Source organism: Equus quagga, chromosome 6 (genome assembly GCF_021613505.1).
Source record: "Equus quagga isolate Etosha38 chromosome 6, UCLA_HA_Equagga_1.0, whole genome shotgun sequence".
NCBI lineage: Eukaryota > Metazoa > Chordata > Mammalia > Perissodactyla > Equidae > Equus > Equus quagga.
The window spans coordinates 86,746,158-86,760,406 of NC_060272.1; positions in this window are offsets into that span (position 1 = coordinate 86,746,158).

A 14,249-nucleotide genomic window follows, 5' to 3' on the forward strand; every position below is an offset into this window, starting at 1 on the left:
AATCAAGTTTATTACTACTGTGATGTATACGTATAAATATGTTTTTTTATTGTGGAAATTTTCAACCATACACAAAAACTGGAGAAGGAATAATATAACAAACTCCCATATACCAATCACCCAACTTCAAAAATTATTAGAGATATTAGAGATTGTGTTTTTAAATACAAATAATCTTAAATAACATTACACAGCCTTCTGCCTTGTCCCGCCTATGCCTATAGCAAACAATAACACCACCACCGATACTGAAGGCTTTGCATAACGTGAGCTGTTTCATCTGCAAACACATTACATTCCAATCTGAAAGGCCCCGGGGAGTAGCTAGAGAAAGCAGTTTTCCTAAATACCTTGTATAAGAAAATTGATGTTAAAATTTCATGTTGACTATAAAAATCTGACTTTAACAAAACATTTTCTTTTATTGTTATAAAGTTACGCATTTTTCATTGTGTAAAATTTGCAAATACAATCACATAAATTTGCATATGGATGGATATTTTATGATATTATGAAACAGTCGCTCATTTTCTTTGGTTTGATAATAGTACTACACTTAAGTAGGAATATTACTTTATCTTTAGGAGATGCATAACAAAGTATTTGAGGGAGAAATGTTATAAGGTCTGCAACTTACTTTCAAACGGTTCAGCAAAATTGTATCTGTGTGTGTGTGTGTGTGTGTGTCTGTGTATGTGTGTGTGTGTAGATCCAGAGTTGGCAAACTTTTCTGTAAAGGGCCAGATAGCTAATGTTTTAGGTTTTGCAGACCAAGAGACAAAATCAAGGATATTTCGTAGATAATCGTAGAACTAGTTAAAATGTTGCTGCTTAAAAATGTAAATCTCTTCTTAACTCAGGGCTGTACAAACACAGATGATGGACTGGATTTGGCCTTGGCCATAGTTTGCCAACTCCTAACGTAGATAGATAGATAGATAGATAGATAGATAGATAGATAGATAGATGGATAGATAGGGAAAATATGAGAAAACAGTAACAATTGTTGAAGCTAATTAGAGGGTACATTGATGTTCATTGTATTAGTCTTTCAAATTTTCTGTATATTTGAAGATTTTCAGAAAAAAAGGTGGGGAAAATGCAAATACATAAAAATACAATGAAAATAAATATCATCCGTAATACAAACACCTAGAGACTAACACTGTTAACATCTTGGTAAAGTAGCTTTTATTTTTAGTTCCTGGAGTGTGTGTTTTTCCCAGCTATAATGACTTCTTACTCCATATAAAGTTTTATTGCCTGTCATTTTCATTTAACATTCATTCATAAGCATTTTCACGTTATCATCAAATTAATGGACACAGTATTCTATTGAACAAGAATTTTTGTCAACTATTTTCCAATTTTTGAACATTTAATGTGTTTCCAATTCTTCACCCACAAAAATTATAATTTCTTAATATGATTTTAATCTATTAATGTTACTTCCTCCTTAAGAAAAGATCTTTTGGTGATAATGAGTGTAAATAAAGCAATTTTGTTTGTTTCTTTCAAGGAGGAGAGGAATAAGAGATGGCAAAAATTGATGGTTAACGTTGCTGGAAAATATTCCATACCTTCAAAGTCCTTGTAAATTAGTCATACTGAGAGGATAAATTGAATATTATGAATAAGAAAAATGAAGAAAGATTTTTTATTTTTTGGTAAAATATACATAACAAACTTTATTGTTTGTTTATGGGTTTGCCTATTCTAGGTAGCTCATTATAAGGGGAATCACACAACCTTTGTCCTTTTGTGTTTGGCCTATTTCACTTAGCACAATGTTTTTGAGGTTCATCCTTATTGTAGTATATATCAGAATTTCATCCCTTTTTAAGGCTCAGTAATATTCCATTGATGTATATAGCACATTTGTTTAACCATTCATTCGTCAATGAACATTTGAGTTGTTTCATCTTTTGTGAATAGTGCTGCTGTGAACCTTGATGTAACAGTGTCTGTTTCAGTCCCTGCTTTCAATTACTTTGGGTACAGACCTAGAAGTGGAATTACTGGATCAGATGTAAGTGCATGTTTAACTTTTCGAGGAACTACCAAACTGTTTTTCAAACACAGATATTTGATAATAGACATTGGGCATTAATGATTTTTTTTTTCTCATTGTTTCTTTGTTGACCTGCTGGCCCACAAGGCCAGACCTTATCTGGCCCTGGTACCCGTCACCTTCATCTTCTGCCTGGTTCCCAACCCTCACTTTACCCAAGTCACACTGGCTGGTTGCTGATCCTCTGACTCCTCAGGAAAACTCCCTCTGCCTGGAACTCTCTTCCCAGATACACAGCGTCCACGCCTACCTTCCTCAGGTGTCTGCTCCAATGTCACCTCCTCAGAAAGGCCAGCCTACCCTGACCACCCTATCTAAAGTGACCGTCCCTGTCACTCTCTAACTTCCTACTTATTTTCTCTTCTTACTCCTCATCACCACTCAACCTAGCGAATGTTTACATTCACGTGTCGCTTAATGACGGGGACATGTTCCGAGAAATGCATCTTCAGGTATTTCACTGTTGTGCAAACATCATAGAGTGTGTTTACACAAACCTAGATGGTATAGCCTACTACACACATAGGCTCTATGGCACTAATCTTTTGGCACCACTGTTGTATATGTGGGCTGTCATTGACCAAAACATCATTATGCTGCACGTGTGTTTGCCTTTGTCTGTCTCTCAGTTGGATGCAAGCTTCAGGAGGGCAGAGACTTTGTCTGCACAGTCACTACTGTAACCCCTGTGTTATACACTTAGTAGCTGTTCAATAAATCTTTGTTAAATGATGGAATGAATGAATACCAGGCTGGGGTCCATGAATGAGTGAACACTTGAGACTTGGCCTTGATTTGCTAGAAAGATATAGATCTCATCCAAGTCTCATTCTTGGACTCATATATTTGGTATATTTGCTATAGTTTTGATTATGTTACATAGTAATTTCTCCTACACATGTATTATATGTGTGAGTTAAACCTCACATTTTGTGATAACTTTTTCTATTTTTTATTTTGAAAAACCTTAGAGCTATGGAAAAGTTACACAAGTTGTACAATGACCATCATATATCTTCCATGTAGATTCACCAGTTGCTAACAGTTTAACACATTTGCTTTATCTCCCTCCCCATATATTTATTATTTTTAGTGTTATTCTGAGAATCTTGACAACATTACTCTTAAATTTCTTAACTCTTAAAACATTTGAAAACCACTGAAAATGTGACTTCCTCAGGGTTCCAATTTTCACATTAAATGTCTTTTGAGACCTAACCGATCTTAAGTGGCAGGAAAAGGATGCAAAACGTATATATAGTAACAAACCCAGGAGTTATTTTGAAGGACCAGTTCACATTGAAAGCTTCACCTTGTCATCCCAAAGTGACGTCCTGTCTTAGAAGTGCAATTCAGTAGGTCTCTGATTCTTTACTCACCCTGTGAAGATGCACCATGGAGAGACGGAAAGAGACTCTTCCCCAAACACACTTTGCCAAAATGAGTGTGTGACGTGTTAGAGTGTCCTATCACGCCTGTCTTGTACTTTAACTTTCTCTTACTGCAGATTTTGCTCTGATTCCATCCTCATCCAAGCTTTGTGGAAAAATTCACCACGTCTCTGGACGTTTTTCTTTAACTCTACTGCCATCTAGTGTGAGAAAAAAGAATTCTAGGCCCTGTTAAAAAGAGAAAGTGAATGTGTCCTATTTGCTTACTTATCTGGATTTCAAAGCCTGTTTTATTGCAGAATATATTCTTGGGAACTATACTTTCTTGCTTTACTATGCATTAAGTAAAATTTCTTTTTTAATTAATTTATTTATTTTTAATTTTTTCATTTATTTTATTTATTGCAGTAACATTGGTTTATAACATTATATAAATTTCAGGTGTACATCGTAATATATTGCAAATTCTGTGTAGATTACATCATGTTCACCAGGGATTAAGTAAAATTTCTAAGGAAAAAGAATCATACTTCAAAAATTAAAGTATATTTCACATTACCCTGAAAACAAGCAAGGCGATCATCTTGGTCTTCCAGGTGACCTTCTGGCCCCTTTGGCCTCACAAAGGATTCCTCTGTCTTCCCCTTTCACCCAATCTCTACTCAGGTCTTTGGTATTTTCCTTCTTTGCAGTGTGATAGGTTGGAAGGAGGAGGGAGAAAAGAGAGAAAGAAGGAGAAAGTCAAAGGAAAGAGGAAAAGAATGAGACGGGCTGCAGATGATAGAAAAATAATAAAAATAAAGACACTAAGAAGACTACAAGGTGGGATATAGATACATGAAAGATAGTGGAGAAGGAAAATCATGCAATGTTAGAATAAGACACCCAGGAGCCTAGAAGGACAGAAATACAAGAGAAAATGTCGAGGCTCCAAAGTAAAAAGAGGAAAGGAAAGAAATGGAGAAGAAAAGAGTTTTGCTGATGAGTTGCTTGTTCATTGATCTGCCTCAGGAAGGACCACCAGGCCAGGCTCACACCCCTGGGCAGTTCAGAGACGTCAACCCACCCTGACGCACACACCCTCTGTTCCCCCACCCAGCTCTGCTTTTTCTGGTGCTCACCCCTCCTTCCCCACAGGGGTACTTGGCTTCTTTATATGTTTGCTGTCCAACCCCCTCGAATGTAAGCTCCAGGAGGGCAGAGATTTTTGCCCTTTTTTCCCTATTTTGTACACGGATATATCCCAAGTGTCTAGAGCAATGCCTGGCACATAGATGACACACATTTTGTTACCAAAACCCAAGTGGGTTCCCTCCTGGCGAGTTAAATCAGACTCTCCACCAGTAGTTGACTCACAAAGTGAGGCATATTTGTGGCAAATAGGAGACCATGTGGAATCATTTCCAGAGTCATGGCTCCCCGAACCAAGGGAAGCAGGGACATTTATTTGGGATGGGGGATGAACATTCAAAAGGAGAGGTGGGTATTCGCTTGCGCAGGCTCAGTGGGAAACATGCTTCCACACACACTGCAGGTGATGGTGAGACAGCCTGAGCTCCTCCTGGAGAGATCTTAGCATTAAAACGGTGCAAAGGTCACAGGTGTAGCTCTCGTGGTGAGGCCTGGTCTGGTTCAGGGAGGTTAGTGATTGCATCTCCTTAGCATAACAAAAAGAAAAAACCAGTTTGCAGCAACAGTTGAAATATCCAAACCCAGCCTTGAGCACTTCGGGGTGACAATTTAATAAATGTTTATTGAATAAATGAAGCAATGGTGAAGTCAATCTAGACATGGACGAGAAGATGTGTTTGCAATGTCTGTTTTGCCTCATGACTGTGACACCTTTTCTCCAGGCAGACCACATTTTCATTCGCAGGCAACCTCCTGGTTTTTAACATACACTTCCTGCTATAGACTGAATGTGTGTCCCCCCGCTTAAAATTCACGTACTGAAACCTAATGCCCAATGTGATGGATGGTATCAGGAAGTGGGGCCTTTGGGAGGTGATCAGGTCATGAGAGTGGAGCCCTCATGAATGGGATTAATGCCCTTATAAAAGGGACCCCAGGGAGCTCCCTCACCCTTCTGCCATGTGAGGACAGAGGGAGAAGTCTGCCACAGGAAGAGGGCCCTCGCCTGACTCTAAAGAACTCTAAAGAGCTCCTTTAAAAAATTACTTGAGAGTTAGAAGATTACATGAAAAGATATGAAAATCTTTAAGAAGCGATAAGGAAAGGAAACGCTTAAGGATGGTTTTCCATCTGAAATTTGAAAAATGTCTGTGTGATGCTGGTATACTTCATTACACTAATTGGAAGCATTAGAGGAAGCACAATTCACTGCTCAAAAATCAGCAAGAAAGAATTTTTTCAAGTATCTCATGAATGGGTTGATTTGCACTGGATAAAGATACAAAGGCTGATTTGGAAATCTGGCCCTTGAGAGGCACACTTGCAAAATGATGCTGATTCTACAAGTGCTCACACAAATCTGTCTTGGCAGCCTGATTGTAAGTAACATTGCTTTTAGATCACACACCACAATTTTCCAAGCATTCTCACCTTCGTTATCTAATTTGGTCCTCCCAATATGTCTGTGGCGTAGACAGGACCGGGTATTATCTTTGACTGTGCTGTTTCATGACTTTGAAGTAGGGAAGCTGGATTCACCCTATTTTCCCCTCTCCATCTCAGCCTTCCAACATCACGGACATAACAGTCATGTCAACACACAGCCAGGAGTCTCTCCCACCTTCCACCAAACCATTGTGTGTCCTGGAGTGAATTTCATGCTACTGCGAATCCTAGTGGGTGAATGCATCAGGAGTCCTAGGTCTCAATAGGAGGTTTTTAAGCGGTTTGGTGAAAACAGCTTGCAGCAATGAGCGCAGTTTGGTCACCATCTGTCTGACCATGGGCAAGTTAAGTAAACTCTCTGAGTTTCACATTCCTCACTTATAAAATGATCATGTAGGTCTGCATGGTCTTTAAGGTAGTGGATTCCAGGTGGTAAGCTCATAGGTCAGTTTGAAAAAAAATTGTTTGTTTTTTTTAGGAAGATTAGCCCTGAGCTAATATCTGCTGCCAATCCTCCTCTTTTTTCTGAGGAAGACTGGCCCTGAGCTAACATCCATGCCCATCTTCCTCTACTTTATATGTGGGACGCCTACCACAGCGTGGTGTGCCAAGCAGTGCCATGTCTGCACCAAGGATCTGAACCGGTGAACCCTGGGCCGCTGCAGCAGAACGTGCGCACTTAACCACTGCGCCACCGGGCCGGCAACTTGAAAAAAAGCTTTATTAACACGAGCCTGCCAACTCTTTCTTGTTTGAAATAAATTCAAGATATCAACAACCACAACCATCTATTACCCCTCCTTTCATCCTGGCTCCAACCAGTGGAGAACTGACATGGACATCCAAATGGGGACCCAAAAAAACAACTTTATTAGGGGGTTAGTCAAGCGCCAAATGTTCCACCGAGTAATAGAGAATATCATAAAGCCAAATAAGGGAACACAAGCTGGCATCTCTCAATGAGTTGAATTTAACAACCACGCCTGGTGCCAGTCTTATGCACAGCAGCCTATCAGGGACATGTGTCTTCTACCTAAATGAAGCTGGGCCTCTGTTCCCTGCACCTGCCCCCAGTGGCTGCTTCTGGGGGCTGTGAAGTGGGCAGTTCAGCTATCGCCCAGAAGGCTCTGAAACAGGTCAAAACAGAATATTAAGATAATTTCAAGGCCATATACACTGTAGGCCAAAATTCATCGCCTTTTCTATTTTCCATCTCAAATGATATTCCATTCAATGCTCAACATCATTCACAAGGGATCCTACAATGAACACCACATGAAAGTCTAAAATACTCCAAATGATGCAAAGCAAGCAACACAAACACACCTAAATTTTAACATGAACTCACATCAAGGATTACATTTCCAAAGAAAGGTGGAATTCCAAAGATGAAATCCTTTGACGTTGGTCTGAAGACATGCAACTTTTTCTCTCACTCAGATTTGCTGTATAGTAGGAATCTTCCTCTCAAGCACATAGTCTCGAGAGCACAAGTCTCTCTTTCGTGAGTGTTACAGAGGATCACGGACCCCAGTGGAACAAAGGCACTTTGAGGAGCAAGCCAGAGCTTAGAGGTACCATCCAAATGCGAGCTTCCAATAGGATGGATCCTGAGAGAGGAGCCATTGAAATGGTGCCCAGTGACTGACAGGCATGCCTGTATCTCCTTCTTGATTGCTATCCCTCTGCTTCTCAGCTGAGGTAAAGAATTTATCTTACATCTTCTTCAACTCCCCAGCTATGTGCTCAGGAAGGTGCTAAGGCTATCCGTGCATTTTTAGGCCATTCCCAGAACTCTTGGTGCAACAGGTACCAGCTGCCACGGTGAGGGTCTGGCTCAAGTTCCCGTAGCGCAAAATCAGTTAAATACAAATAGCAATATCAGTTAGCCTTAAAGAGGGACGAAATTCTGACGCATGCTGCAACGTGGATCAGCCTTGAAGACATTATGCTAAGTGAAAGAAGCTATTCACAAAAAGATAAATACTGTATGATTCCACTTGTATGCAGTACCCAGAATAGTCAAATGCATACAGACAGAAAGTAGAATGGTGGTTGTCAGGAGCTGGAGGGAGGAAGAAGTTATTATTTCATGGATACAGAGTTTCAATTTGAGAAGATGAAAAAGTTGTGGAGATGGTCAGCGGTGATGGTAGCCCAACAATGGGAATGTACTTAATGCCACTGAACTGTATGCTTAAAAATTGTTAAGGTTGTAATTTTATGTTATGTGTATTTTAGCACAATTTTTTAAAAGTCTTAATTTAAAAAAATCTCTGAGACTGATTGTGGAACTAAGAACACCTTTCTTCGATTCTCTTCAATCCTTAGCTAACCAGTGATGGCAGATGTCATGAAACCATCAGGACAACAGGAAAACTCCATAGCCTACCCAGCCGTCCTGTACTCCCCACTTTGGTCTGTGGTGGAAGGCTCTTCCTCCAACATTTTCACCTTTAGGCCAATGCTGGGAAGAGAGCTTCCACTCCACGTTCTTGTCATCCAAAAGGAAGAGAAGCATCTAAGTTGATTGGTGAGAGCTGACATTTACGGGGCAAGGTCCTGGGTGAAAGTTCACTGCACTTGCCATTCTCTCTGTGTGGTTAAGCCAACAAAGCCCGGCCCACTCTAGCAACCCACAGTTGTCTCTCTCTGGCCCACCTCCTCTGCCTGTGGCTGGGTATGAGTCAGATCAGCCTTGTGGAATGGACTCGACTGAATTTGGGGGAGGGAGGAGGAGGCTGCCCTCTGGACTGGACCTAGGGTGTTACTGGGCCCTTGCCCAGCCCAGGACCAAAGTGACACTTTGATTTGATCCCCATCTGGGTCTCAGTTTCTTGAGCCTCTTCTCCTCTAACAGATGCAAAGGAAGGAAAACTTTACCTCTACCCATCTTAGGTCTTCATCTGGGGCTCTTTAACAAAAAAAGAAAACAGAACAAGAAGAGAAAAATAAAGCATGCAGCACATGTCACATGGGAGAAGCCTAAACGAGGAGTAACTCAAAGGAGTGACTTACAACTCCAGCTTATACAGCATTCTTCAACCAAAAACAAGAAATTTCTAGAGAAATGACAGGACAAAGGAAAGCACTTTTAGGCTTCCAAGGGTGGCAAACTATGGGAATGTAATATACAGGAGGAAACTAATGATGTAATGGTTGTTTGTAGATTCCTCTGGTGTCTCTGGACTCATAAGAATCTCTCTCTAGCAAAAGGAGAATTTATAGAATTTATACCCTGCTTCTAGGCAGAAAGGGGGAGTTATTCCTGCATTTGCTGCTTCTTAACTGCTTTCAGTTCAAAATAATTTTTCTGTCAAAGAGGCATATTTTGGTGACATATTCCGGTTTCCTTCACAGACAAGGCACAAGAAAGAGAGGGTAGAGGATAAAGGTTTCATTCCCCCCAAATCACCATAAAATGGCCTTTTAAAAATTGGAAAAGTGGGACATTCTTTTTTAGAAAATTTCCTTTTAAATTGAATATATTTTGCTTCGTACAAAACTCATTTTCTTGTTTCTTTGTTTTTCATTTTGTCCAAACTGATGAAAATTTCCTAATTATCACCAGTCCACGAACCTGCATTTGAGGAACATTTGAGGAATATTCCTCTGAAGTACTTTTTTGCTCTAAAATTCTCTGATGCTAATATGGTTCCTTCTGCTTCCATCGCCCCTCCCAGAATCCCAGGAATTGAAGGAGTAACAAAAGACTAGAGTGAAAACCAGGATTTAACGCTTTATAGAATGCTTTGTGTGGATAAATACTTGACAAATAAAAAAATAAGACGTTTCTCTCATGCCAGGGTGATCCAGGAACTCATCTGACCTAAAGCTCCATCTGTTTATCTGAATCCAGGGTCTATCTAAACTGGGACACTCATATGCAGATGGAAAAAAATACCAGGAGTGACACAGCCTGGGGCACACTGCACCAAAAGTGATTTCGCAATAGGTACCTAGTTTATTTTTACTTCATGAGGCTGCCACAAATTCAGGTTTCTCTGGTTCATCTTCTTTGTGTTAGTATTTTTTATAGTAAAATTATCATGTCTTCCTCATTTAAAAAAGTTATGCTAAACTGCCTTTACTTTGTGATGTTCTCTAGGTATCTGGGTTCATCAGAACTCATATATTTCTCTGAGAATTATTAGCTCATTCTCCCTACCCTGTTCCCAAGCAGACAGGGAGAAAGAGAACTCTATGTCCCCATCCCCATGTAAAAAGCCACTCTCTCTTTGCAAGCAACTGGTGCATTTTTCAGCTGACATGTCCTAGATTGTTCTAAAAAGAGCAGCAGGGGGAATATAAGAACAGATTCAAAGACTCTCTGGGAACTGCCACAGCCAGCTCGTAATTACAAATGCAGGGGCAGGTAGAACATCTGTACTGTGAGTCACTCCGTTTTTCTAGAAGGGAGATTGCCATCAGCCCTGCCCCTGCATAAACCTTTGTGGTCTGTAAGCAGACTCCAGAACTGGTTCACAGTGTGCAGTGCCTTGAGATGGCAACTGACCCCCTCCCTACTCTAACATAAACTCAGTGTATTTAGAAGGCATCTTAATTAATTATTGACTACCTGCAACCACGAGAGTTTTTATGTCTATATTTTGAATAATGACTATGCAAAAGCAACATTTGTGTGTGTGCGTGTGTGTGTGTGTGTGTGTGTGTGCTGGGGGGAGAAGAAAGTACATAACCTTAAAATCCTATCAAGGTTTCTGACCTTGGTTCTCTAATGCCTGGGATGATACAAATTTAGGGATATTGCCTTTTATGGGAAGAGATACTTGGAAAAAGTGAAAAGGGAGGCAGATTTTTTTCCAAAAACCTATAAAAACAGTGATTCCAAAAGAGAGCCGGTTGAGGCTTTATGATTAATGAGTAACAAACAGATGATGAGGAAAGAAAAGTAAGACATCGATGGGTAAAAAACAAGAGCTAACGGCAGGGAGGGCAAAGCCAAGTTCACCAACGTGTTTTTAGGAGTTCTGTCTCTTCTTCTGTGACTCCTATGAGGACATTCCACTGTTTATACAGAGAGTGTAAACATATCTGCTGACTTGACAAAACGCTGATTTTCATTCCCCGTCCTTACCTCTCTGCCAGGCATGGTGAACAGCCTGACATTTAGGCTCATAAGCTTTGGTGTAAGTGGGAGGTTCAAATTCTGGCTCTGCTATTCATAGCTGTGTGTTTTAGGACAAACTTCTCATCCTCTCTGAGTCCCAGTTTTCGCACCTATATGATGGGGATAATAGTCTGATCCATCTCCAAGGGCAGTGTAAGGACATAATGAGATAACGCATGTAACCACCACAGTTCAGCTCCTGGCACACAAAAAGTGTTTGACAACTGTTGGGATGGAGTGAGATGGCAGTTTATTGTTGTTGATTTTCTAAATAAAGCCTCATGCTTATGAACACCTGGTACAAAATAAAACTAAAGCTCTCTAGGGTGGGGACTAAAACCTCAAATTCTAAAGTGACAACAACATTACACGAAATGCTTGCACAAGGTAGCTTTGGACAAAGAATTGCAACAAAACCTGAAAGGAGAACTGAGGATGGCAGAAATACCCACTTAGGAAACTTACACATGCCCAAGTTTTTGCTAAAGAAAGGTGGCACATTATGATCAAGACTCCTTGAACTGGCTGCAGGTCCTCCCTGGCAATTCCAGAAATTAAAATGGCCTGAATCTGATTTTGCCCAAGTATCATCAGAGGAACTCTTGAGAATGTAATCTTTTCTACTCTTCTGTCTGAGGGCAGAAATGGGGAGGAAAGGGGCAGCTGGAAAATAACTGTAGGAAGGACCTGTGATAGGATCATGTTAGGAGAAATGTGTCTCAGGAAGTGTGAAAAAGTTCTTCATTATTCTCACTTCCTCTCATCCTCCCCTCCACCAATCTCTCCCCAAATGGCACGGGCGAGGGCACTGGAGGTCCTTCAAACTTGACCAGAAATATCACTCTAACATAACATAATGAATTTGTATTATTTTATTATTACCTACTTTCAGTAGCTGGTTCTAGAATTCATCTTGCATGAGATCCATCTTTGTTGGGAAAAGGCCCAGGTCAGTCCACTTGGGGAAGTGGAATACCTGTGGGGTCATGGATGTTGGCTGGCACCATGGCATCTGCAAAATAAAATTACCCTGCATGGGGTGAGATGCCTGATGACTCCTGAGTGGAAGAGGAAGAAGAGTCAGGAGAGAGGAGAAAGTTTGGAGAAAGAGAAGAAAGAAGAGTCAGCCAAATGATGGGAGGCTGTGCAGCGATAGAAGGGACAACTCCTCAAAGTCTCACCCAAACCACTAAAGCCATGAAGGCTTAGGAAAGGGTTATGAGTATGTACCAGGCTTGTGTCTGAGTTGCTAGGTTACAAAACAGAGAACATACATGTAGAAGTAGGAGCTAGAGGGGTGATGGGATTAAATACACATACATCTGCTAAAGGCTCAAACATCATAAGCAGACATGGAGAGGTGACAAAAGACCTAGAGAAAATGAGAAGGTATGAGAATGGCCTGTCAACCCAGGGGAGCTGCCTGTGTCATGCACGCAACCCTGCACACCAGCACTCATCCACCAGTATGGGCTAGACTCCCACTATGTGCCAGGCACTGCACTGGGCTGTGGAACACCATGGTGGGCAAAGCCAGAGTTCTTGCTCTCCTGTGTTTGCACACTAGTGGGAGAGATAGGCATTGATCAAATAATTGCACAAACATGTAAAATTGCAATTGGGAGGTGTGCTATGAAGAAGAGGTATGTGGTACTGTGAGAGAATGTAACAAACAGACTGGCAGGGAGATCAGAGAAGCTTCCCCAAACAAGCAACGTTTGATCTGAGCGCTGACTAACAAGAATACATAACTGGGTGAGGAAAGGAGAGAAAAGCAGCTGCGAAGAAGAATATGTGTGAAGGCCCTGGGGTGGCAGGTTTGAGGACTGAAAGAAGGTAACGTGTGGCTAGGGCACAGAGAGCCCCGGGGAGGACAGAGGACCAAGCTCCTCAGGGACTGCAGATGGAGTCAGTCTGTCTCAAGAGAGTAGGAAGTCATTGATGGGAAATTGACAGGAGCCCCCAAGAAAGTCTGAAAATGGCAAATGAGATCCCTATTTACACTCTATCCTCACTTTCCTCAGCATCTCCATTGACTATCAATCTAGCTTAAACTGAGTAAATGAGCAGCCCCAAAATCATAAAAGAAAACATTTAACTCACCTTGTTAACTTAGTCATTTCATTTAAATAATTAGTATTTTTAAAGTGAATTTTCCATCAACATGTAAGAAAAACCCCAAATTCTGAACCACCATCGAAATACAAATGCCCAGTATGTAAATTCATAATTCAGTATTTAATCTATAGTTACTTAAAAAATACTCGATTAGGAGCCAAACAGCCTGAGTTCTAATTCTGACTTGGCCACTTCTTAGTCACCTGGGCTTGGGTAACTTCCCAAACTCTCTCAGTCTCAGCTTCTTCATCTGTAAAAATGGGGTAATAACCCTTGCCCAATCTACCACACAGGATAAAAGTGAGAGCCTCTTGTTATAGAGCAATACACCAAAAAAGAGATCATGATTAACCCTTCTCCAAATTGCACAGGAAAATACACAATTTATTCCACTCAGATAATGGGTTTTTTTAACCACATATCAAATTGTTTTGCCACATTGTTATAAAACAATGTTTTATCTTGAAACTCACTGCCCTCTAATACATTATAAAACAACTTCTTGTGTATATAAAACCACGAGGAGGGAGATTCTTTGAGAAGAAAAGTTTTGTTTCATTTTATTGTTGCGCAGATGAAAGATTCAGTTTAAGTATTATCACCAAAGTTTTATATCTACTTTTAAAAGGCAAAGGATAGATGAAAAGATACTCAACTCGTAAAAAAAAGTGCATGTGAAAAATAGATGACACGCTATTTCTCACCCATCAGATTGCCAAAAATCTAAGCTCTTGACAAAACAGTCTGTTGGACAGATTGTGGGAAAATAGGCACTCTTGTTCGCTACTGTCAGGTACAAAATGTACAGTTCCGATGGAGGGGAATTGGGCAATACTTAGCAAAACTACATAAGCATTTACCCTTTGGGCCAGAAATCACACTTCTAGGAATTTATCCTGAAAATACACCTCCAACAATACAAGAAAATACATGCAAAAGTTATTCATTGCAGCATTATTTG